At 38.1% G+C, this 24,322-nt stretch overlaps 1 long non-coding RNA gene across 1 annotated transcript; it reads right to left on the bottom strand.

Moving 5' to 3' along the window:
• Positions 1 to 919: 919 nt before the first annotated feature.
• LOC122149482 lies at positions 920 to 24,164 on the bottom strand. Its single transcript, XR_006163153.1, has 3 exons — positions 23,801 to 24,164; positions 2,742 to 2,820; positions 920 to 1,715 (listed from the first exon to the last, which is right to left on the bottom strand). It is a non-coding gene; the product is annotated as an uncharacterized LOC122149482 (long non-coding RNA).
• Positions 24,165 to 24,322: the final 158 nt, after the last annotated feature.

Below are 24,322 nucleotides of genomic sequence, written 5' to 3'. Positions count from 1 at the left end.
TGGCACATACATATTCTCATTATGAAAACCAAAGTTTAATACTATTAGGCCTTGAACTGGGATAAGACTAAAATAATCCCTTCTCAAATCAGTATATATTCTCCTTAAGCTCCCCTTGCCTTTACTCTGGTTCTGACACAGAAGTATTCGAATTTGCCCTGACTACAAAGCAACAATTACCAGGAAAGTAAGGAAAGATTTCCTCAGCATGTACTTGTATCAGTCAGACAATGAATGCTTGACCTACCAGGTTATTTGTTCGGGTTAAACTCTTGGGGGAGGAGGTCAAGGACACTCTCTGGCCAGAGTGCTCTCTTTGCCGTGAGTCTGCCCAGCAGACAAATTTGTGGCCCACAGAGCTGGATCCAGCAAACAAAAGAGCTCTTTTTGAAAACAAACTCTGAGAAACCCTGGCAGCCAGAAGCCAGTCAGGTTTTGAAAACTATGAAAAAATCTTTTGGATTACCAGAAAAGACTGGCCAGAGGTTGTTCCCACTTAGGAAGGTGGGTCATATTGAATCAACCTTGAAAGAATAAATCTGCAAGGGAGGGCTAAGGGGATAGGAGGAAGATTATGAATAAATATTTTCCTTTTGACCAAGTCAACGTGTCTTTTGTCTGTGTAAGGGCTGTGTCAAAAAATGGCCTTCAGACTTAAAAAGCCTTTCAATCTGCTCTGGAAAATTCACCACAGAAAACATGAGCTCACCTGTGGGTTTCGGATAATTTGAACATTATTTTTTTCATAGTATTTTATTAACCTATTCACAAAACCACTCCCAAATCTGCATCAGCTGCATGTCCTGTGCGTAGCACTCTAGCACTTTGAAGCAGGAAAGTCTTTGAGCCAAAGGTCATCATTTTTTGTTTTCATAATTTATTCTTCGCTGACAGAAAGTCTCTGAGAATACATGTGGCACTGCATAAGTAACAACAAAATTTTCATACCTTTCCATAAATTTGTCTGACCTCTTGTTCAAACGTTCTCTGCGGCTCTGTTGAATGTGAATGTATGTCTGTAAGGAACAATACAGCAAGAGCCTCATATAAGTGGAATATCTGCACTTTCATTTGTTTGCAAAGCATCATGAATCACCTGCTATTATAAATTAAGGTACTATAGCTGGCTCTGGAACAACTGCAGCAAAATTCCTTGGTGGAAAGTCATGTTCTTAATATTTAAAGAAAGAAGATGCTGTTCTTAAGCATTCTTGGAGGATTTTAAAAATTACTTTTTCCTTCCTTTGTAAAATCCAACAAAATTCAATGTTTAACACTACTGGTTATCTGAATAAAACAAGAATAGAAATTTACATTGCTTTACTCCTTCTCCATATAACAAGAGTTTACGGTCATTCTCCAAAATATAACAACCTGTTATCCCCATCTACATGCAGAAGTAATCCCACGTGTCCACGTGTGTCATGGTGAGAGTCTATATACGCACACAAAACGTCAATAATTGTGGTACATCTAATTGTTATCTGATAACTTGGCATTTTGATGCTCCATTAAGACAGCTGTGCTTCTTCAGGCATGGAGAGCCAGGACCTATGGCAGTCACAGTGGCCACTGTGTCCCCCCCAGCATGCAGTTCTGAGGGTGAGAAATGGGGTTGCTGAGACCAGGTTGGTGGCAGGTTCCATGGGAGGCTGGCAAAATTCACGAAGGCTTGTGTGCGCTTACCCTGAGAAGATGACCTTCTTTTGATACCTCTGAAATAACGGAACCATAATAGCAATTAGGTAATGGTGCTCTTTCTGCTCAAGGAAAAATTTTAGATTAAGTTAACAATGCACTATTTTGCCATGTTCGTTCTTATTGTGAGGTTGATGGTGTGATAGCTGGGACATGTGGACTCACAAGTGAGGGGAAAACTGGAAATATATACAATTTCAGGTTTGTTTTCTTTAATTACACACCACACAGCTAAATTTCTGTTCAGATGGAGAGGGTCAGGACTTAAAGGGATGGATTTAGGTTTTGTAGCTATTAAATGACAAAGAAAATCTTCCACCAAGATAAGAGAAGACTGCATATTTTTAGCCAGAGGTTGAGCAGTAGAGTTATGACAAAAGAGGACAAAGGAATTTGAAGTGCCCAGGTCCACAGCTTAGGTGACCAGTAATCTGGCAGATCACTGAAGTCTTGAGAATATTGGGCAAGGGTACATGGTTCTGACAATACTGATAATACTGATTCTTCTGTATACAAAGCTTCATGTCTGAGTTTGAAGCTCTACCTTTAGAATTTCCTATGATGTTGTGGTTGTAAAACAGTATTATCCAGTTTCCACTAACACAAGTGAAGATGTACCAGGGCTATTGTGGCACAGGAATAGAACTACTTAAGTATTTAGGCAGAGTTGTATATCTGGTGTTTAGCTACTGCGCACTCTCTTGAAAAATTAACAGTATAAGATTTTTTAAAATCATGGCTAGCTGTGAAAGTACATTTTTTCTCTTGTTTTTATTGGAGGACACAACAGTTATTTTTATCTGGAAAAATACTTGCCTCAAACTCTAGGTTCAGTTGTCTACATTTTGTTTAGCTTATTTGACATTTCTGAGAGTGACCCATCTCCAAAGGGTGAATTCAGCAGACCACAGAAGCAAGCACTAATAATGGATATGACATGGAAATGATTTAAGATGAAAGGTGTTCTTGAATTTGTAGGAAACCAGAATAACCTAAGAATCAGAATTTGCTCATGCTTTACTTATAGAAAAGCCCATGGTTACCACTGAAGACAAGATTTTCCAGAGACTGAAGAGGTTTCTTTTTCCTGGCGCTCAATTAATTTTACTTCTTCAGTCTTTCCTTTCAAAAACAACAACAAAAAATTCAGCTTCAATTTGTCCTGTAGATCAAACACACAGAGTTTAATTTTTTTGACTATAGCATGCTGGGTTTTTATAATTTTATGAATGAGGGTGCCATTATTTTTATGTCTAAAACAAGAAATTTACCGTTTTGGAAGCCTGACTGCCACTGTAACTGCTCAGCTCTTCAGCAATTCTTACTCTGTGGGAATAACCTGAATATTCTCAGCTCTGGAAAAAGCCCCAAAAATAATAATGCCTACAGAGACCATTTACAGAATTGCTCTTACACACTTTTTCCCCCTTTTGTATGTGTTCCCAGAGATCTGGGAGCTCTTCAAATTCCAGAAAGCTAAACATTTCCAGGTACATTTTTTGTATTAGCATAGCTCTCAGGGGAAAAAAAAAAAAAAAAAAAAAAAAAAGCGAAAAGGAAGAAAAAAAGAAAAATAAGAGAAAAAAAATCTCTTAATATTTCCTATGACAAATGCACAAAAAATCTAAGGCCAACAGAGGAAAAGCTGGGGTTCAAGGCATCTGTTAAAGCCTGGACTGCTTCAGGCATGACAGTGCACTCTTGCTGGATCAATTAACTGGACTAGCCATGTGAAAATAGTTGGTAGGATGTACACAGATGAATAAGTTCTTTAATTTTTCATACAGCTACAAGCAGAAAAATAGTCATAAGAGACAGAGTATACAGTCAAGCTTGGCTACATAGCAGACGTTAAGAAGAACAAAAGTTTCTGCCAAACCAAGTAGAGATGCTACAGAAAAGAGAAAATCTGCAGACACTACTCCAGTTTTGTTCTGCTTCACTTCACCAAAATGATTCATCCTTGAGTTTACTCCATGTTCTGCACAAGGGCCCGTAGACCAGAAGAAGCTGGATCAACCAATCTTGGACAGGCAAAGATTCATTTACTCTGAAGATGTCTGGGTCCTTTCCCTCAAAGTCAGCTTTTCTACGTAAGCTGGCAGAAGGCACACATATTTCATCAGAAATTTATTTAAATAGTAAGACAGGGGAGTGATTTTAATAAACCTGCTTGTATAGAATGCTTCAGATTATTTGGGTGTGTTTCTTGTTTTTTTGCCTGTTTCCATTGCTGGTGTAAGAAACAAAACTCTTGTTACCATCTCACACCTAAGACCTTTTGAATGTGGTTACAGATCTCTGGTGCTTCAAATGCTTACTATACGATCCACAGATATCAAAGGCCTGTTTTTAAAGTGTTTTTTTTTTTTTTTTTTTTGTGAAGCTTTTTTTCTTTGCTTAGCATTCTCATATTGTGAATGCTCTGCATCTCGATAAGTCAGACCACGGATAATCCTATGCAAAATCTGAAGTACCAAGAGTCAATTGACTTTCTTAAACACTGTCTGTGAAGGCAATGCACAGGATTGTACAGCGAGTTAGGGCCAACAGGTTTTTGAGAAACTGGGAGAGCCTTCAGAGTTTCCTTTGGAAGAGGGAATTGGATATATGGCTGCTTGGCTAAAGGGATAACACGTACATGGAAAGGCATATTTAATGTCACAGCCTATACATATGTGATGCCAAAGCAGCAGTAGCTTTTTCACTCCTACTGCAAAGATAAAACAATTATATTACTGGATTTTTAATGCTCATTGTATACAAAAGATGCTGACACCATACATGCTACTCTGATTCATCTTCTGAACATGAGATGTTCATCAACAAAAATAAGTTCTGACCAACACAGTTCTGGGTATATTGTTAATTAATGTACAAACACCATGACAGAACTACTTTGAGGGTAGTTTTTCAAAAATGTTTTCAGGTGCTATACAATTTCATTTTCAGCATGACATTAATTTCTATGATTCTGAGTCTTGCAGATAGAAAAACATTTTAATAATGTGAATTTCAGAATTTCAAGGGTGGAATAGCACTTGGCATTTATTTATTCTTATCTAGCACCATAATTCTCAAAAACAAAATGCAGGGGGAACAGGGAACTGTATATAAAAAGAAAAGGAGCCTGCTCTGAAAGAAGCAGAAAGAAGCAACAAAGGCTGTTTCATGGGAGTCTGGGGAACTTTTCATTGCATGATGGAAAACTGGTGGCATAGCTAATGAAAAGGAAAAAGGTGAACCCACATTCTATTGCAATGGTTTGAGTGTTAGATTGGGTCTAGATATCTGAGCCATTGCTTGAATGACTGACGTGGAACTGTTCTGATCCTGTGTTACTTTGTTGTAAAGGTGACCCTACCATTAGCATGTCCCAGACTGAGGAAAGACATTTGGAGTTCAGCCACATCCCCACACCTAGATACATCTGAATTTTTGAATTTTAATTAAAACCAATATAAAGCTAATACAAGTTCAGTGGATGTCTGAGGGGGTGAAAACAACAGTCATAAGATTTTTGCATTTGAAACTGAACACTGAAATTTATATTATTTAATTTAATGTAAATCAGCTTTGCAAATCAGTTTTGTTTAACTGATGTAGTTGCATCAAGAGGGAAGCATGAGATTTATACAGTATTTGTATAAATGTTCAAAGCTTTTATTTGAATGCTATATGTACAGACATAAATATTTAAAGAGTAAAAATGTTTTACCTCTTAAAGAAAAAAACAATACATAAGCCAAATTTAACTCAAAGAAAAATGAGATTTAAGTTCCATGCAAATATATGAATTGTTACACAAAAGACTTTTATGCCTATTAAATGTTTGATGGTATATTTTCAGATGTATTATTTTGAGGGAACATATCATGCACTCAGCTATTAATATCAGCTTGAAAGGTTGCACTTTCTACTTGAATACACTTTTATGTTATGCTTACAGGAATTCTGTAGATTGTAGAATTTCTTAATAAGAGAGATCCTTACCTGTTACAAATTAAAAAATACCATCTGTTTCTTTGGAAGTCTGCTGTGACTCAGGCCTCACCTACAGTGCAATGAAATTAGATTACTGTTCACCCTTCCTTCCCTCCTACTTCAAACTATGAATCAAAAGGGTTTTTGAGTGAGTTCTGATACAAGAAGGATGCACACAAATCAGAAGGTTTGTAAGTCTTCCCATGGAGGGTAACAGTGGCCTTCAAATTGTACTGATTCCTCAAATTTAGGCATTTTGCTGGAGACATGTGGCTTAGATGAAACATCACTGTTGACTGAATAGGACTTGCAACTTAATGTTGACCCAAAGGAAGAGAAACAGAGGAATGTCCCACAGGTATAGAATCAGAAATGGGACCTGTAGGTTTGGTGGTGAGATCTGATCATGTAGATGAAAATTTATTGCAGTGGTGCCACCTCCTGAAGCTATGAGGTCTCACAAGAGGTTGAAAACATAGATAATGAGACAGAAAAGTGACTAGGATTCTTTGAAAGGAGGATGGGCTCCAGCAGTAATAGAAACACAGAGATGGAGCCAGGGCTCACCACTGGAACCAGTACGATGTTGTCAGCACTCTCCAGTGACTGTCACAGTTGAATTTTGGTGTTATATTCCAGAAAAGCAAATAAGTTGAGCCTGCAGAAAGCTGAGGATGCAAGTCATACTAAGTAACAGCTCAAGAAAAAGGGCCAAACAGTCCTGTTCATTGTCCTGAGAAAAATCCAGTAAGAGAATGAAGGGGCAGAAGGAGCAGGGAAATTGAGACTGCGACACTCATGCCTACAGTGATGGAGATAACTGCCCCTTCAGTTCAGTTCAGTTGCCATTGCAAGTGGTGTCCAGTCATTTCAGCATGTGCTACACTTCCCTAAATGTTGCAATAAATCAGAAATATTGTGTACAGGTTCTGCAGTATTTTCTCTTAGAAATTCTGCAGTGTATATCCAGAAAAAAAGGGTACAAATATTGTACTGAGGACAATCCATGCACTCAGTAATACTATGGCATCACTATTTGCAGACTCATGAAACTTTCGTGAAAACCACATTACGATAGGTAACTGGAGAAAGATACTTTGGATTATTAACCTTTTAAACAGGCATGTGCCCAAATTTTATTCCTAGAAAAAATCTGAACTCCTGAGAAAAATATTAACTAAGATGTTAGATTATTTGACATTCTCCATCTGTTAACTTTACAATACTGTGATATTCCACAAGTGGTAATTACACAAAACATTTGAGGATTTAAAGCCTAGTCTAAATAAGCCTTATTAAATATGATGTCCAAAATGGAACAGATTGTCCATGTAGATACAACAAGTAGTTTGGATATATTTGGCCAGATGGAGTTTGCTTGAGTGTGGGGTGTGATCATTACTGTAATGGAGGGGAGGGACTCATTCATCCCCAGATACTAATGGCTGATCACAAATCAAACAAATTATTTGAGTAGTGACTGTGTTGTGTTTTAGATCTTGAATCTCAAGATTCTGCATGCTAAATTTCTGGATTTATGTTTGTTTTTTGTTCTTTTAAAGCAAGTTTTATAAAGAAAGTTTTACAAAGTTTACCTAGGAATCTTTCAGTTCTATATAAGGAATCCATTCCTGAATGCTCTGTGGTTTATATTTTTATTTAAATTTTAGTTTTTCAGTCCATATATAATGAAGCTCTGAGATCTGATATTTGCTCACAGTATTCTTTTATGCGCCTTTAGCATGAAATTCACCCTTACAGTTCTCACAGAGGCAGTAACAGTTTGACATCATCCTTCCATGACGAATTAACCTTACGCTTTTCTCTGTAAAGTTTCCATTTCAAATATGCAAAACAGCAAGTAGTAACAGATATGTTAAACTTGGAATTATTTTTGGAACAAATGAAACCATCTAGCACAGAAAAGTATAAAAAATGTTTTGCAAACTGTGTTGCTTGTGGAAGTCTGTAATTACTCTGTTAACATGATGTGTTTATAAGTCAGTTGCAGCACAAGCACATCATTCTGTCTGTGTGGAAATCCGCCAACTGAAATACAGACTACTGTTGGCAGCAAAACTACTGCACTCTAAAGACAGAAATTTGTCAACTTAAACACGTGCTGTAGCCTGTGACCTTGACATCTAGTTTATACTCTGTCAGGTGTATTAGATTTCGTGGGCAAAGTGTGTATATAGACCAGCTGGCTTCTTATAACACCCTAAATGAGCTCCAGCTCTTAAAAGGCAGGTATTTTGTTCTTAAACACAAACAAATAAAATTGCACCTATTGTCTCTATTATCTTTTTGTATGTGTAAACTCCTTTTTTTTATTTCTGAGTAGACTGAAAAAAGGACATTTCTGAAACGCATTGATTATAGGGACACTTTCCACTTAAGGATACACCACAGCTGCTGCAAGAAGAGTACACAGAAGGCCTTCATGTTCCTCTATACCACATACTGAAATCACATGTGATTATCACTATTACTTTTCTTGCATCTGGATTCCTGAGAAGAGATTAAATTAACTCTGTCCTGTTTTTTGGGACAATAGACTGATAATCATACAGACAGAAAAGCTGCCAATCTGCCAAACTATTTTCATGATGCTGAATTCCTAACTGATTTGGTTGAACTCTTTAAATGTAGTCAGTCTTTCTAAGCTGAGAGTGCTATCAGTAACCTCTAAGTTAGTAGATTTGGATGCTGCCATGACTGGGAATGAGTGGCTGGACAGAAAGAAACCTCCCATGCTATTTTTTTTTCCTCCTTCAAGCAGTTCATTAGCTAATAAGTGAGATATTGAGACAATAAAGCAGTAATCAATGCAGGTAATTTTTACTAAATAGTGAGACTATAGCAAAGAATCAAGCCAACAAAATAAGATCCTCAAGTTCCTCTTTTAAGAATTTTAAATCTAGATGTGGAATGTAGACATGAAGAAATGACGGAAAAGGGACATTTTCCTGTCGACTAAGATGATCGAGTGTCTTGCCTGCGAATACATTCATTCACGTCTTTCCTCACAAATTGTTAATCCTTCAAGGAATTATTAAAAAAAAACCCCTCAAACATATTCAATAACATCATTGATGTTTTACATATGCATTTACATCCAAAACATAAATTATAGTTTTCTGGATATTTTATGTGGACATGCTGCACACTGATTCCAGGACTGCTGAAAAGACCACATACCGCCAGTTTTACATGAATAGCCTCCTTTTACACTAAAAATAATATATGAGAAATGCAATAACAAGAAAACTGCAATTTGTGATAAAAGAAGAAATTCAGCAGTGAGATGCCAATGGTTTGTCATTTAATCTAACCTTCACACTACAGTTACTTTGTTTTTCATGACTCAGTTGCTGTTTAAGTCATAATGGCTGGCTAAAAGCTATTTAAGTGGGACAGAAAAGCCGACCATTAAAATAGCATTTTGAGGAATATACTGGGAGAGTGGCTGATGACCTGTGTCAAAATCTGCTGTGTGGAAGGAATCTTTCATGACAAAAGAAGTGTGGATATTTGCTGAATATTAATTTGCTCTGTGCCTAACAGCTAAGCAAAACTAGCTGCGACTTTTAATCATTCCTTTGATTGAAAAAATTAAAGATTAATTATGCCTCTTCCTGAAATCTCCCTCAATCTATTTGCCACATGATCTATTCACCATACAAATATAGGGTTCAATATTTTAACATTTTCATATTATATGAAGGATAAAGTCTAGGATGCTGAGATTGTTTATGCTGAGAGTTGGACTTACACCATAGTTTTTCAGTCCTTCTCTCATTTAGGATCTGTCACTCAAGCAAAGAATTGACAAAATTGTTGCTCTTCTTACAGTCCCAGGTGCCAAATGAAACAGTATTTGTGCGTTGGCAGGTAACTGCTCCCTAGGTTTATCCCATGCCTGCACCCATTTGCCATAGGATTAATGATCTGGGGCTTTTTAACACGCAAGTAGCTCTTTCCAAGTGCTTAACATTATTGCAGAGATGTTGAGTAAACATCATTCCACATCTACATTGAACTGATGAAAAGCACACTGTTTTTACCAGTTTAAGTGGGAACCTCATTCTTTTTTCTCACCAGAGCTGAAAAATCTTTCACATGTAAACCATGGCAGGAACCATTCTTCTGTGTAGCACCCCAACAGAATGAATCTTCACAAAATTATTTTATGAAGGTCAGTCTTTAAGAACAGAAACATTCACTCTCAAATTTAGTGTGTACTTTACAGTGGCTTAAATCCTTTGCAGACCCCACTAGTCAAGAAATATAAATCAGCACAAACTAACGGAGTCAGCACAAATTAATTAACAAAGCAGTAAAGCAGTATTTGTGAAAATATGCTACTTCCTAGGGGCTACTTCCTACTGATTCTTCTTTATTTGAATGCCTGGAGTCTTGAGAACTAAACCACATGCCACTCCTTTTTATCGCAATGTACTATAGTCCTCCTTATCTGACAGGGTATGGTGAAGAACAGACTGTACATCCAAGGGGTACGTAAACCCTGCAACTCTACAATAGCTATAGTAATAAACTGCTCCTGCTCTGACCTCAGCTAAATTGAATTCCCATTATTTCTGTGTCTGTATGATGATAGAAAATTCTCTCTTTGAAACTTAAAATCAATCCATATTTTATAAATGGCAGGTTTTACTGTTTTCCTCAGGTAAATCTCCTGAAACAAGTTTAATGAACATTTAGCCCGAAGACTATGTACCCTAAGACTCCAGCAAGTTTCTTATAATGATGCTAGTTTTGTTAGAATAAATTAATGGCTGTGTAAGGATCTGAATGATAGATGTAAAATATCAATTTATCTGTCTTCAGTTCCCAAAGAGTTATGTCATGATTCAAAACAATTCCAGTTTCAGAAAATTCAAGTTTTTTACAGAAAATATGGATACTGTCTTACTTGTCTCTTACCGGCATTGTGTGATGAAAAACTGTGACACTTCAATTCCATGTTATTTTACTTTTTGTGATCAATTTTCTGTAAATAGTCATTTATTTAAAAGAAAACAAAGACACTTCACACCGTCATAGTCTCATTAATCTTCCCTATTTACCTAAAGTTAAGTTTTGGATAGTTAAGGATACTTAGAGGTTGCAGTTCTGCTTCTTTCCTTTCTTCTAACTTTTCTATTTTTAGTAAGAGAGAGAAGGAGGTTAAATCTATCCCAGTGTTTGTGAAACACTCATACAGCCCAATGGGAATTACATATATCCAGATAAGCATCTGTGGCACAGTAATAACTGGGATTGTCTTCTAACATGCAGCGTGCTTCCTTCCTGAGTGAATCCGTAAGCCAAAGTTGTCAGTCAGAATATTTCAGTCCCTGTGGGAAAACCTGATTTCCCACCACTAATGCAGTACTACCCAGCAACTCTAAAAATTTCCATTCACTAAACAGTAGCAAAGATCCATTATTTTCCTCTTTGTTCTCATTATAAAAATGTAGCTCACATATGGTGTGGGAGGGAAATGCTACAGAGTGCACTTAGAGGACATATATTGTTGAATTAGAATTGCCACTAAAATTACATTTTAAAAGTCACTGAAAACAGAATAAACCTCTATCAACTATGCATTAGATAGTGATCTAGTCTGATTCACACACACAAATCTAAGTCACAAGTACAGATAAAATATTCTTGGTGTATCTTAATTTTTTTTCTTTGTAAACACAGTTGTGAATGTATTTTTTCTGATTATCTGTAGTAACACCAGAATCCAGCCTCTACTGTTGAATATCAAGATTTTCCAAGTGCTATGAGAGGTAGTTTTCTAAGGTTTATTTTGCCAGTTTCCTCTTCCTGTGTGGACTGCCATTTGATGCACACCACCAGGCAACTTGAATTTCAATCAGAGATTGTTGTAGTCCCTCCTTGTCCTTCTTGCTACACAGTTATAAATTCATAACTGTTGAGAAGACCAGCATTTGAACTCTTTATTTTTTTAATGCAAAATTTTAGGTATGATTTTTAAAAATTTATTTGCATGTAAGATAAACTCATAATACTTTCCAGGATATGTCATAGGATTTCTATTTCTGTGGATAAGAAATTCATAGGGTATCCCTCTGGAGAGTAAAGTAGAATAACAAAATTGCACTGCTTAAAATGTAAAGTCCTTTAAATAAACATACATGTAAACTGTATTTCTAGACACTGTGTTCTGAAGATTTTTCAACATAAAAAAGCTATCCTTGACTCAAGGGTTGTCTTTGAATATGAAAGAGATGTGGTTTTGCATTTGACATTGACCTGCTGTACCTGAAAAATATGTTGTAATCAGCATAAAAAAGTGTTGATTTCGGTCAGAGATTACAGATAGAAAATTTCTCTTTGCACAGTTTTATTTCATATACTGCTCTTTGATTTTTTTAAATGATCTCTTAGTAATGCTTAGAGTGATGGAATCTTTACTTCATTTGAGCAAATGCCTTAACTATCTGCTTTTCTCTCTTCTCCTCACTAAGTTTCAGAGGAATGGCAGGTATTTATCAAGTCTCTGTGTGAAGGCCAAATAGTTCTTGGTCACTTAAAAATCACTCTTCCCCTGTGTGGTGTATCGCTCCCAGTTATTCCAAACACTGAATTCTGGCAACAGAAAAAGTCATCCTGCCCTATCAAGTGTTACTTGAAGTGATGGCTTACTTGTATCCTTTTACCCTTAAAATCAACTGTGGAGTCAGAAACCATCCCTAGTGATGGGACAGTTGCTTTCTGAAAGACAGGATTCATATGTTCAGATACGAATGTTTGTCCATAGTGCGTACCTGGTCACATATATATCTGTGTGCGTGTGTGTGTTCTGTACATGTGCTCTCTATGTGTGTGCCTAATGTGAATGCATCTTGAGCCAAGCTGCTCACTGGACCAGGAGGAACAGATGCATCTCACCACACCCACTATACGCCATTAAAATATGGCTGTTTAAAATGTTCTTTCGAGTTCTTTGTGCATTTGCATTAGTATGGAGATAATAAAGGCCAGTTCAGTTTACCAAATATAGTTCATCTTCACTTTTTCATAAGTGGTTACCCTGATACAGAGTCAAAATGTACATAACTCTTACCTATAAGAAATTCTGTGGAAGATAAACCTAGTACTTATGAGCAGTATTTCAACAGTAATTACTGCTATATGGGTCACCACTGTTCCAACTCCATCCAGGCAGCAAAACTCAAAATAAGGAGTATTTATTTTTCACTGTCTTTAAGGAGTTTTAGGAAGAATATGATTTATCATGTATTAAGGCTGAAAAACAAAAAAAAAGGGCAAACCATGCCCCAACAACAACATCAACAACAAACAAAAAACTCCAAACAACCAGGTTTTGCCTTACTTAAACTTTTAGCAGGAAGAGACAGATATTTGATCATAAGTTCATGAACTTGTCTCTAAATGTGCATTTCAACTACATAAGTCACATCTGAATACATTAAAGTTGCAGATTTAGCATTGGCCAAATCATCACCCACTAGAATTATTTACTCATTCGCTGCTGTGAGATGGGATTAGGACAAAGGTAAAGTAGGCTCAAACTCTAAAGACTGCAAAGAAAAACTTTATTACGAGAAATTATTGAAAAAAATAATAACAATCTGAATAAAACTTTAAGAACACCTCTCCTTCCTTCATGTCCTACTTTGGAGGACAGGTTTCTGCTAAGAAAGGCAGGAGCCTCTCTTTGAAAGGGAGAATGTAAACCCCCTCCTTCCAAATTATTATAATTTTGAAATCAAGGGGCTTTCAGGCAAAGATATGGGAATTAGGAATAACAGTTCTTTTCCAGGGAAATTAAAATAGAAATACAGTACTACAAAGAAACAAACCCCAAACCCTGACAAAGTCAGAGTAAAACCTGACACCCCGTCAGGCAGGGTGTTGGTAGCAGTCCCATTAAATGGTGGCTGCTGTCCTCTTGCAGTAACAGATGTGGTTCAGTTGAAGCCGTGCTCCTGTAGAAGGTGCAGTTTCTCTCCGGAGGTTCAGTGGTAATGTGGAAGAATCCCATTTCCCTCTGGACCCCAGCAGAGAAAGGGCTACCTTAGTGCCCTAAAACCTCTGTTTTTATCTTAGTAAAAAATGTTGGGCTCTTCCCCCTGCCTGGAGCAACTTCCAATGGGTAGATGTAATTTTATTAGTCATACAGTGGGACTCAGTGGGCCATTAGCAGAAAATAACTCCCTGAAGGAAGGATGGGTTGTGAAAAGATAAAGAACAATGCCCTGCCTGGTTTCAATGGATGGCCCATTAGCAGAATATCTCCCACAGAGATAAGGATCGCTGCCCTCACCCTCAAGAGAAGGTGATAGAATAGATGCCTTTTATCACATCCCAAGATATTGTAACCCAAGACACTTCACAACTTCTTTTCTTTCGCACTGACAATGCACAGAAAAAAATCAGTCAGTTTACCATTTCTAAAAATAGTCTTTCAACAATTTGCTTGAGAGAGGAGACTTCTCTTCAGTCTATGGAAATAGTTTTCCACAAGAAACAGTTTTCTTGTGGCTTAGATGTCACAGTGAATCAGCTGCCCAGGAGAATGGAAAACTAATCACTGGTTAAAATTCCTTCCTTGACTTACAGTCTTCCCACTGCTATTATTGAGAACTACTGAGGGCTTCTTCCTTTTGTCTGACCTCAGTGTTTTCATGGTGTTTCTGTATGTATCTTCACCTTTTCTTTCACTTAGGAGAGAGAACAAAGTGTCTGCAAATCTCATTCTGGGCCATGAAACAGTGAATATCTTGCCTAGGCAGCAGTTGGAGCAGTTGATGTCGAGTATTTCAGACTGTGCAGGAGGCTGGGACAAGATAGCTGGAGCCCAGCAAGAAACTGTGGTGGCTGGTTTGGCTGCATGACTATTGTTATATATGTTATAAAGTAACTCGGGTTTTATGAAAGACAAATCATGTTTGTATAAATAAAGAAATTAATGAAGTAACTTTAGGAACAGCAAGAGGGAAAGATTGCTTCATATAATTCCAGCACTGTAGCCGCTGACAAAGCCACAATTAGCAAGTTAATAGAACCAGCCACAACGTAGGTGACTCCTTTTAAGCCAGTCCAGGAAACTCCCCGGCCATGACTACCGTCAATCAAGATAACCAGGGTCTTCATGAAAACCTACATTTCAATACCCAGTTCCCATAAACCAAAATCTCCACACATCAAAATTCATCGCTGCCCAGAAACTGTTTTGGCCAGTTCACTGTGGAGAAAGGAGATTACATGAATATGGGAATCCACGACAGGAAAAGAAGACTTTGTGAACACAGGGGGATCTGATGCAATAGAGGTCAGATCAGCGTGTGTATTCACTCAGCACCGAACCCGGGCTCACTGTTGTCCTTTTTGATTGTGGCTATTGAGGACCGTGTTTCAGTCACAAAAAAATAAAAATTGCTTCCTGAATCTTTTCAATTTTACTTGATTTGTTTATTATCTATAACAGCTATTTTCTGGCATTTGCTACATTCAATTCCAGCCACAGGCTGATGGTCCTCCCTCCCCCTGCCCGGCAGGCAAGGGTTGTGGGGCCTTGCCAAAGGAGGGCCCAGCTGTCTCTCCCCAGGCCGTGAGGGCACCATGGCGGGCCGGCCCAGCCGCACAAAGCTGCTCTCCCAGGGCCCCACGGACCCCCTGGCTCAGCCCGGGCTGACGGCAGGGCAGGGTTTTAATGTCAGCTAGATGTTCAGCTGAGCCGCAGGCTCCCACGCTAGGGTGGGGAAGAGGAGGGGCAGCTAGGATCTTAGCAGCCGAGCGGGCCTCCTCTCCTTCTTCCTATCGGGACCCTGGCCGAAAATGGAGCCCAGGGAACTTCCCAAGCCCCGTGTCAGGGCCTTCCCGGTTGTGCCCGGCCCGGCCCGGGCTGCACAGAGGGGCCTAGTCGGTGTTACCTTCCAAGGGTCCTGAATCGGGATTCCCAGGTTTTTTTCGTCTTTACATGTGTATTTCACAAAGGCGCATAAACTTTCTCATTGGTGTAATAATGTATCAGTATTAAAAATCAGACACGAATGGGTCCTTGCCAGGTCCAAAGGAGTCTACCCAGGTCCTGACAGGAACTATTTCAGAAAATTTATGCAAACCACCACAGTAGCTGATGAAGATCAGTCTTTGTATGTGCAGATTGCCTGACAGTTTATGCAACCTCAAGTTCTCATCATGGCCTATTCTCTTCATAAGTTACTTGTAGGTAAGTTAGGAGTGAATGGGAATTCACACATGTCCCTCTTTTCCGCACCTCCCAATTGAATCAGAAGACTTCTGCTTGGGGAAGGCTTGTAGAGAAACACTATACCCTTTCACTGGATTCAGTCTTGGTGGTTTCGTGTGACTTTTTTTCACGTGTCTTTGCCAATCATCATCTGCGTGCCCAAGTCAATGTTGCTTTGATACATCCCTAAATTTTGAATCAGGTATGCTTCTTTTGCTAAGGGCAGGTCTACTCACCTTATTCATGAATTACACAACTTTCTCTTTCAAATTTAGACCATGAACTAATATATTTGAATAACTAAATATTGTACATTATTATTTATTGAAATTGAAAGTGGATGCACATCAAAAATATTTCTCATCCTCATCAAACAGTTTACTTTTAAAATGTTCTCTTTTTTTTGTTCTAAATGCTTTGCATGCTGAGCACATCATGTGACTTCAGCAATTTAAGTTAAGGTTACTCAAATAACTGAAGGAGCTCTTTTGAGGTAGGAATATTCTTTGTGTCTTCACTTAAAACATTAGCTAGCACAGCCCCTCTGCAACACAGAAACAATGAAATCTAGCAACTAGTTCTTGCCCAAGTGAGGGTGAATTTCATCCCAGGTCCTGGAATGCACAGGATTGCAACAAGTCAGACACCAGAGCTTTAATTTTAGTTTTTTTAACAGTACAAAATAAAATTAAAATTAAATCATAGGGCACAGTTTTTAGTGCATTTGTAGCATTTTGTAAATAGCTAGATTTGTAGATAAATGTATGTAATGTTGATACCCTTTCAGTGAATAGGAACAACATTGATCATTTCACAAAAGCAGTTAATTATCTGTATGTCCTTAAGTTGCAATTTTATTTATGGAAATTAACATAATTCTAATTAATAAACAAAACTTTTTTCTATTTTTGTTTCTTTTGTCTCACTACCTGCCTGCCAATTTCAACTTTTGTTTAACATCTACAGTCATTGTATTACTTTGGTGAAGTAATCACATACGACTGGTGAAAATGTCCTTGTGCAAAAGGAACTGAATCAGTAAACTCAAATAAGTTTTCATAGGAGAGTTTCTTACAATAATTGTCAAAGCAATTTCTGTTAAATCTGGCAGCTATGTACATTATGTTCTAAAATTACTCTCAAAATTGTTTAGCAAATAATTGTCATTCACGTATGTTGGCCTGTTTACAGGTATTTAGAGATAAAATTTCAGTTTTCATTACATTAAAAGTGAAAGTACATTTCTCCTTGGGGACCAGTTATTTCTCGGCTTAAATCCATTTAATTCAAGTAATATCGAGGATTTTTGTCCCCATGTAAAATACAAACTTGTTTTTAGTTGAAGAGATTCAGATATATATATTCTGACAAAAACTGTATTTAAAATTGCACCTTAATTATTGTTGTACTATACTTTAAAAGTAAAATGTTTGCTAGTGTTTGCACCTGTTGCAGTTTCAGAAATTTTTGTTCCAAAAATGCATGACAAAATATGAGTAATGTCTGAACAGATGCATTTTCAGTTAGATAGCAATAGCTGGAAATCTGAGGCGGAGCAGGGCAGTGATGTATTATTGTTTTTTCTCTATCAGCCTTAGTATCACCATCTGGCTTTCGATTATGGAACTGCAACAAAGTCTATTTTTTCTTTATCACCATCTGGTACCACAGTCAAGTGACAGAGTCACAGAACAAATTTAACCAAAGGTTTTAAGAATTTCAGCCATTCAGCTTGTAAGGTAAACAGAAGCTGAAGTGCTGCATATGAAGTACTAAAATAAGCAGGCTAAGGATACAGGCAGTGAACTTGGTCAGCTTAACCTCCAGAGAGAAGAGACTGCAAAATGGCCTGGTTTTGGGCTGCGTCAACCAGCAACATTCTGAATGGTTTCTGGGACCACACAGAGATTTTGATAGTAGGAGTGTGGACAGGCCATTTATTTGCCATGTAATCCACAGAACAACCCACAGGACTATTTAATACATTAGAACAAGAGTCCTGCTGTTTAGAAAAAGTGATGCTATTGTTTGTACCCATCCAAAATGTGAGGAGGACTGAAACCAGATTGTGCTTTTGTTTACCAAGTGACTGGAGTCTTGCAGTTGCTAGCATGGGATTACTATGTAATACACGGATGGTTTTGAAATATTTCTATCTCTGTGTGGAGAATCTTGATGATGGCAGAAATGGCTCCGTGTTAAACTGTTTTGAATGCATGACAGTTTAGTTAAAATTAATATCTTCAATACTACTGAGTGAATACTGCCAAAAAATGGCTGTTTAGTTAAATATGAATTATTTCAGGTATAACTACATGATGGTTTGGCTGGGATAGAGTTAATTTTCTTCAGAGTAGCTGCTATGAGGTTATGTTTATGTTTGTGAACAGTGTTGATAACACTGGGAATTTATGTTATTGCTGAGCAGGGCTTAGACAGAACTAAGGCCTTTGTTGCTCCTCACCCACCCCGCCGGCGAGGAGGCTGGGGGTGTGCAGGGAGCTGGGAGGGGACACAGCTGGGACAGCTGACTCCAACTGGGATATCCCACAGCATATGGCATTGTGTTCAGCATATGAAGATGGGGGAAGAAGGAGGAAGTGGTGGATGTTCATAGTGAAGATATTTGTCACCAGTCACCAGTACCTGAGGTGGAGCCCAACTATCCTAGAGGTGGTGAACACCTACCCAAGGATGGGAAGCAGTGAATAAATGCCTTGTTTTGCCTTGCTTGTGTGCATGGCTTTTGTTTACCCTCCAAACAGTCCTTATCTCAACCCACAATTTTTCTCAACATCTACTCTTACAATTCTCTCCCAAAATTACTCTGGGGGAGTGAATAAGTAGCTGTGTGGTACTTACTTGCTGGCTTGGCTTAAATCACAGCACACTCAAAATAAATTGTGTTTATTCATTACAGCATCTGTAAATTCTTGGCACGAGCCCTTGTTTCTATGATATTAGAAACAGACCTAGTTATTTATCAACTACCGTCATACTTAGGACTTTCATGCAGGCACAAGGCACATTCGATTAGCTTTTGTTCACAACATGCTTTCTTGCATGTACGTCGTGTTCAAATTGTATACATGCATGCATATATTGATAGGATAACTGATAGCTATGTCAATATTTAAAAAATAAGTTATCATAAGATGTTAAATGCTGGAAGTAATGATATATAAAATTGGCGTTAGACTGGCACTTAAATTGCCTTTCTTCAAGACACGACAAGCAAAGTCAAATTTTTTTTTATCATCTGTCAACAAAACTATTGCTCCTCCTGCTTTACATGTATGACAAGTACTAGAACTTTGGTCAATTAGCCCTAAATAACATTTTATGATTTAGAGCAGCTTTTGAACAGCAACAATAGCTACATCCTGTTCTTTAGAAGAGTATGAATGTTCTATAGCTGAGAGAAATTGCTGAGAGAAAATGTTAATTTTGAAAATTCAGGTTGGCTTCACCTGTGAGATACTCCTATTTTATGCTGGTAAATTACATCCTCTTAATGCTATTGACATCATACTTATCATAGAAATTGGAGCAAAGTAACAGTGAATAAGATCCAAGAAAACAATTTAAGAAAATGATAAGCTAGTTTTCTTTAAGCTAGATTTCATATGATTGTGATTTAAGAACAGTTCAGTGCATTTCTTGAAGTCTTTCTACCACCAACACTCATGCAATCCTCAAATGGAAGTACATAATGCCTCTCCATGTCCATATTCTATAATATTGGTGAATAAGAATGCATCATATCTTTACTTTTGTGAGAGTTTATGTTTACTACAGACCTGCTTCTGACCAAAGAAAGAAAAGGAAGATAATTAATCACAAAAGACAATGTATCATTTTCTGCTCAAAGATGTATCTAATTCTGGCCGTTTCAACTTTTAAGACAGGAAAAAATGCGTATCTTCCATCTGTTGAGAGCTGAATGTGTAGCAGTTGTGCACTAGAGTTAAACTGCAATCTTTCTACTGGTATTTAAAAAGGATTGTTTCTTTTTCAGAATTATGTGGTGTCCTCTAAAAATTAATTTTCTGATTTGTAGTTTCTAAAGACACAATTCATATTTGCAGAATACTTTTTAACATAATGGAGGCACTTTATAGGTGATTAGAATAAATATTAATAAATATAATTAATATTTAAATTAAATATTGAATAATTAGGTATTATTTATTGCATCTGAACTTAGTAACAATAAGTGTGATATATACATATGTATTTTATGAAACCTCTTTCCCAGTGAGTGATGCTTGGGGCAAGTGGGTGGTCTACTGCAGCAAAAACCTGTATGGTTAGGAAGAACTCAGGGATTCCCACTGAGGAGCTACTGCAACATTTACAAAAGCTATGCAGAGCTGCAGGATAGTAATATTTTTGTAAATATCATGATTTGAACTCAGAGATATGTGATCTTGATGATTCTCCCACAGCACATCTCATGCCACTAAATTCTAAATTGCGTCTATTTTGGCACAAAAACGGGGTTACCCTTCATGCAGCAACTGTACTTCCAGCACAGGTCCCTTTCTCAGCCAGCAAACTAAGAATATCACCTTTGGCATGGATGGTAACAGTCCCACCTCCACCACCTGCTAGGCAACACACCTTGTCCACAGTTAGAAGAGCGACACAAAACATGGTTCCCACCCCTTGACTCTGGATATTTATCCACTGTTTGCAGGTTTCACCCTACAGCCAGAGACACTGCAAGTACAGGCTTTAAAGGAATGAAGCAGGATCTCTTTATAATCCACTGACTATATTTAATGTAGCAGAAGATTTGTTGATTCCACCAGGTGAGCTACGAAGGTATTAGATCTTGAATGAAACTGGTGGCAGTGTAAGAAGTAGACATGGGAAAAGAATCTTTATTTTTTTGAGTTCTCTTTCAGGGTCAGGAATAATTTCATATTTTAAAAGGAATATTAATTTTTCAAAATATCATTTTTTCACAAGCAGTTGTAAAGTAGTATGTAAGCAGCATTTAAAAAATACATACATTTTGAAAATGCTTAAAATTTGAATTTTTAAGTTCATTTATCATTGAACACACTTTCAGGAAACTTTAAACCATATACTGATATGTGTATGTGTATGTTAAATAATTTCTTCTTCTTTTTATTTTTCTATAACGTATTTATTTCTCTTTATAGATTGAGATACAAATAATGATAAGGTCCAAACCATGATTCAACCTATGATTTCATCTTAGCTAGATGCCAAATAACATGCTAGATACTGGGGTAAAAACACCCGTGAGAACATCATTGTGAGCCTAGCTCTTCAGAGATTCATAAGGCTAAGCATTGCCAAAAATCTGAAAAAAAACTTATTGTAGATACCAAACCCAAAAAGAACAACACTGTTTGAATTCTTTCTACAGAAATCTCTGAGGGCCAGAACAGTGACTGAAGGAAATCTTTACGAGACAACTAAAAATAGCTGAAGCATTTTGATACATTTGATATTTCATGTAAAATTTTCAGTGATTCAAAGATTATTTAATTTCATTTGAAGGGGTACTGTAATCTTTACTTACAATACAGTTGCAGGTAAAGGCATAATCATTCTTGTATCTATAGGAACTACTTTTTCAGAGTTAATTACAAAGAAAGTGTGGTTATGATCTTATTTTTCCTTCCTTTTCCAGACCTTATGGCAAAATAGAAGTACAACATCCCTTCAAAGTCCCTTTCCAATTAAGAGCTAATGGCCACTTTTGAAAATGCTTTTAGGTTGGGTTACGCACATGCCTCATGAGAGGAAAGAAAAAGTCTCATCAGCTTTGTTTTTTATGTGGAGGCCTGACTGAATGGCCAACAGAAACATTTGATTTTTTGCTCTGCAGTGTTGTTTCATCTCTTCTGAAAGCCACATACCTACAAGTGAAAGAAAATGGCAGGCTTCTCAAGCTTCACTAAGGTTGGGCATTTTATTGCAAAAGTTCATTTTGCGATTTATAAAAATATGCACAATACCTTGAACTGCGCATCACAACTGAGATTTGAAGGGAGGCACAGGAGTGGTGTTAAAGCTTTCTATTGCTATATTGTTTAATCAAGTTCCCTTTGGTTATCCCTTCTGCTTAAGTTTCAGTCTTTAATTTTTTGCAGATCTCACCTGTAGCATCTCCTTTCTTCAAGAGCAACTCCAAGGGCCTCAGTAATAACCTTAGCATTTTCCTGTTTCTATTTTGAGTTTGTAGTAATTCAGTCTTTGTGTACAGATATCCTGCTTTGTTTTCCACTTAGAGCAACACTGTAAAGGTGGCAGTACTTAGAAGAGACTCTCATTTCTTATTGTCAGTACACTTCTTGGAGTAGATATAGTACTTTATCTTGCTGTTTATGTATCTTTAGAAAAAAAAGTCACTGAACTAGCAAATTTTAGAAACTTTTATATGCAATATAAAAATTCTACTGGGTATCAATGAATTTTCCTCAGAATAGCTGTGTTACTAGTACTCAAATCACAGCAATTTTTTTTTTAACTAACTGCTGTTCAACAGCTGGGACTCAGCCTTCATTAATGTCTTTGGGAACTCAATTTGAGCACAGTTCAAGGAACGTTGCATTATGCTGTCAGTGCTTTATAAAAATGGGTTAATTCAAAGAAATCTGTGAGTTAATCACTTTTGAATCCAGATAACAGGATGTTTATTTTATGAAAAATAAAACCAGGTAACATTTTACTGTGTTCTGCCAACTTTGTAGGAACTCTCAATCATTTCATTATGGATCATTCATTCTTGCTGTTTCTATCACACAGTGCAAACTATAGTTCTCCTGTGCAGATGTTTAGCATGATTCTGGATTAACAGTGCTTAATTTTATCGATGAGTGCATTATGCGTATTGTACATGTTGGACCAACGTCAACATACTGCTCTTTAACTTCATATTTATCAATGTAAATGGCTGGCCCTTGGTTTGTCTCCCTATTTGGATGGTTTATGCCTCAGAAGGAGCCAAGAGGAAACAGAAAGTCTTGATAAGACTGAAATTAACCCTGAAGCTGACTTAAGAAGCTAAATGGAAAAGCTTCTGGTGTAAAGACAACAATTTTCTGAAGGATGGCTAGCTACCAGGGCTAGTGCTTGGGGATCCTGGTTGGAAAAAAAACAAACAAGCAAAAAGCCCAAACATATAACCTTGGACATTGGTGGCAAAATAATAAAGGACAATGTTACATTTGTGTTAGTTTCCTTTATTCTAAGTCTTCCAACACTGCATGTCTCGTTTGTCTATGTTTTCATCTACCTCACACCCTGTTATGTCAGCAAAAAGCTGTGCAAACAGTGTATGTGCACACACTCAAACATTTATGAAACTAAATGAATGAAACTGAAGGAAGAATGCAAAATACTGCACAACTCACAGTCACTATTTGATTCTTTGTAACTTTCATGTCACTGCTCCTACTGGTAAGTGAAATTCCTCAATTGTATCAATTTTTCATCCGTTTTAGAACATGCTGTTTTCTGAGGATTGCAGTGTCCAGACAGCTTTCCATGGACAGGAGTGTGACAGTGATACGATTTGCTGCCAGTTAAAAAAAAACGAAAAACCAAAAAGACAAAACCAAACCAAAACAACAACAAGAAGAAAAAATTAAAAACCAAAAGCCAAATAAAAAAACCAAAAACAAACAAAAAAACACCACCAAAAAAACGAACAGATCATTCTTAGGATCATCTTAGGGATCTGGTATTGCTGTTCCTGAATTGCTCAATGTAAACCCGACACTCCACGTACTCCACTAGAAAATGTGTTAAATCCAAACTATTTCAAAGTGTACAGAGAACGCAGAGTGAGGTACGGATCTGCAAACCCCATGCAGCACTAACTTCTTCAAGTGCAGGGAGGAACTGGGCCAGCAACAGCTCTTCCATCAACAAGCGCAAGCCAAGCAAGCGAGGAGGAGGCTGGAGACGCCCTCACACCGCCGACGCGGCCCAGCGTCCTCTCCGCAGCACGATCTCGGGGATGCCTCGGACGCGGCCGCCTGCAGAACACAAGCCCGACGGCGACGGTCGTCGCTCCGCAGCCGCACCGCCGTCCTACCATGCCCGTCGCCGCGCCAGAACCCAACCAGTCCTCGCCCGCGGGCCCTCCCCACGGCCCCCTTCACCCCGCCGGACCGTGCTCTCCTCTTTCCCGGAGCAGCCCCGAGCGGTGCCGTCGGGCGCGCAGCGGGATGGTCCCAGCGCGAGCCGCGGGTCCCGCAGCCGCCAGCCCGCGCCCCCTCACCGCGCCGCCCTTGAAATGGCCGCCCGGCAGCGCGGGTCTCCCCTCCTCCGCGCACCCCCCCGCTCCCGGGGGAGACACACCCCCGAACCGCAGCACCCTGCGGAGCTCGGGACGCTCCG

Source organism: Catharus ustulatus, chromosome Z (genome assembly GCF_009819885.2).
Source record: "Catharus ustulatus isolate bCatUst1 chromosome Z, bCatUst1.pri.v2, whole genome shotgun sequence".
NCBI classification, from domain to species: Eukaryota; Metazoa; Chordata; class Aves; order Passeriformes; family Turdidae; genus Catharus; species Catharus ustulatus.
This window is presented reverse-complemented; position numbering and strand designations above follow the sequence as displayed.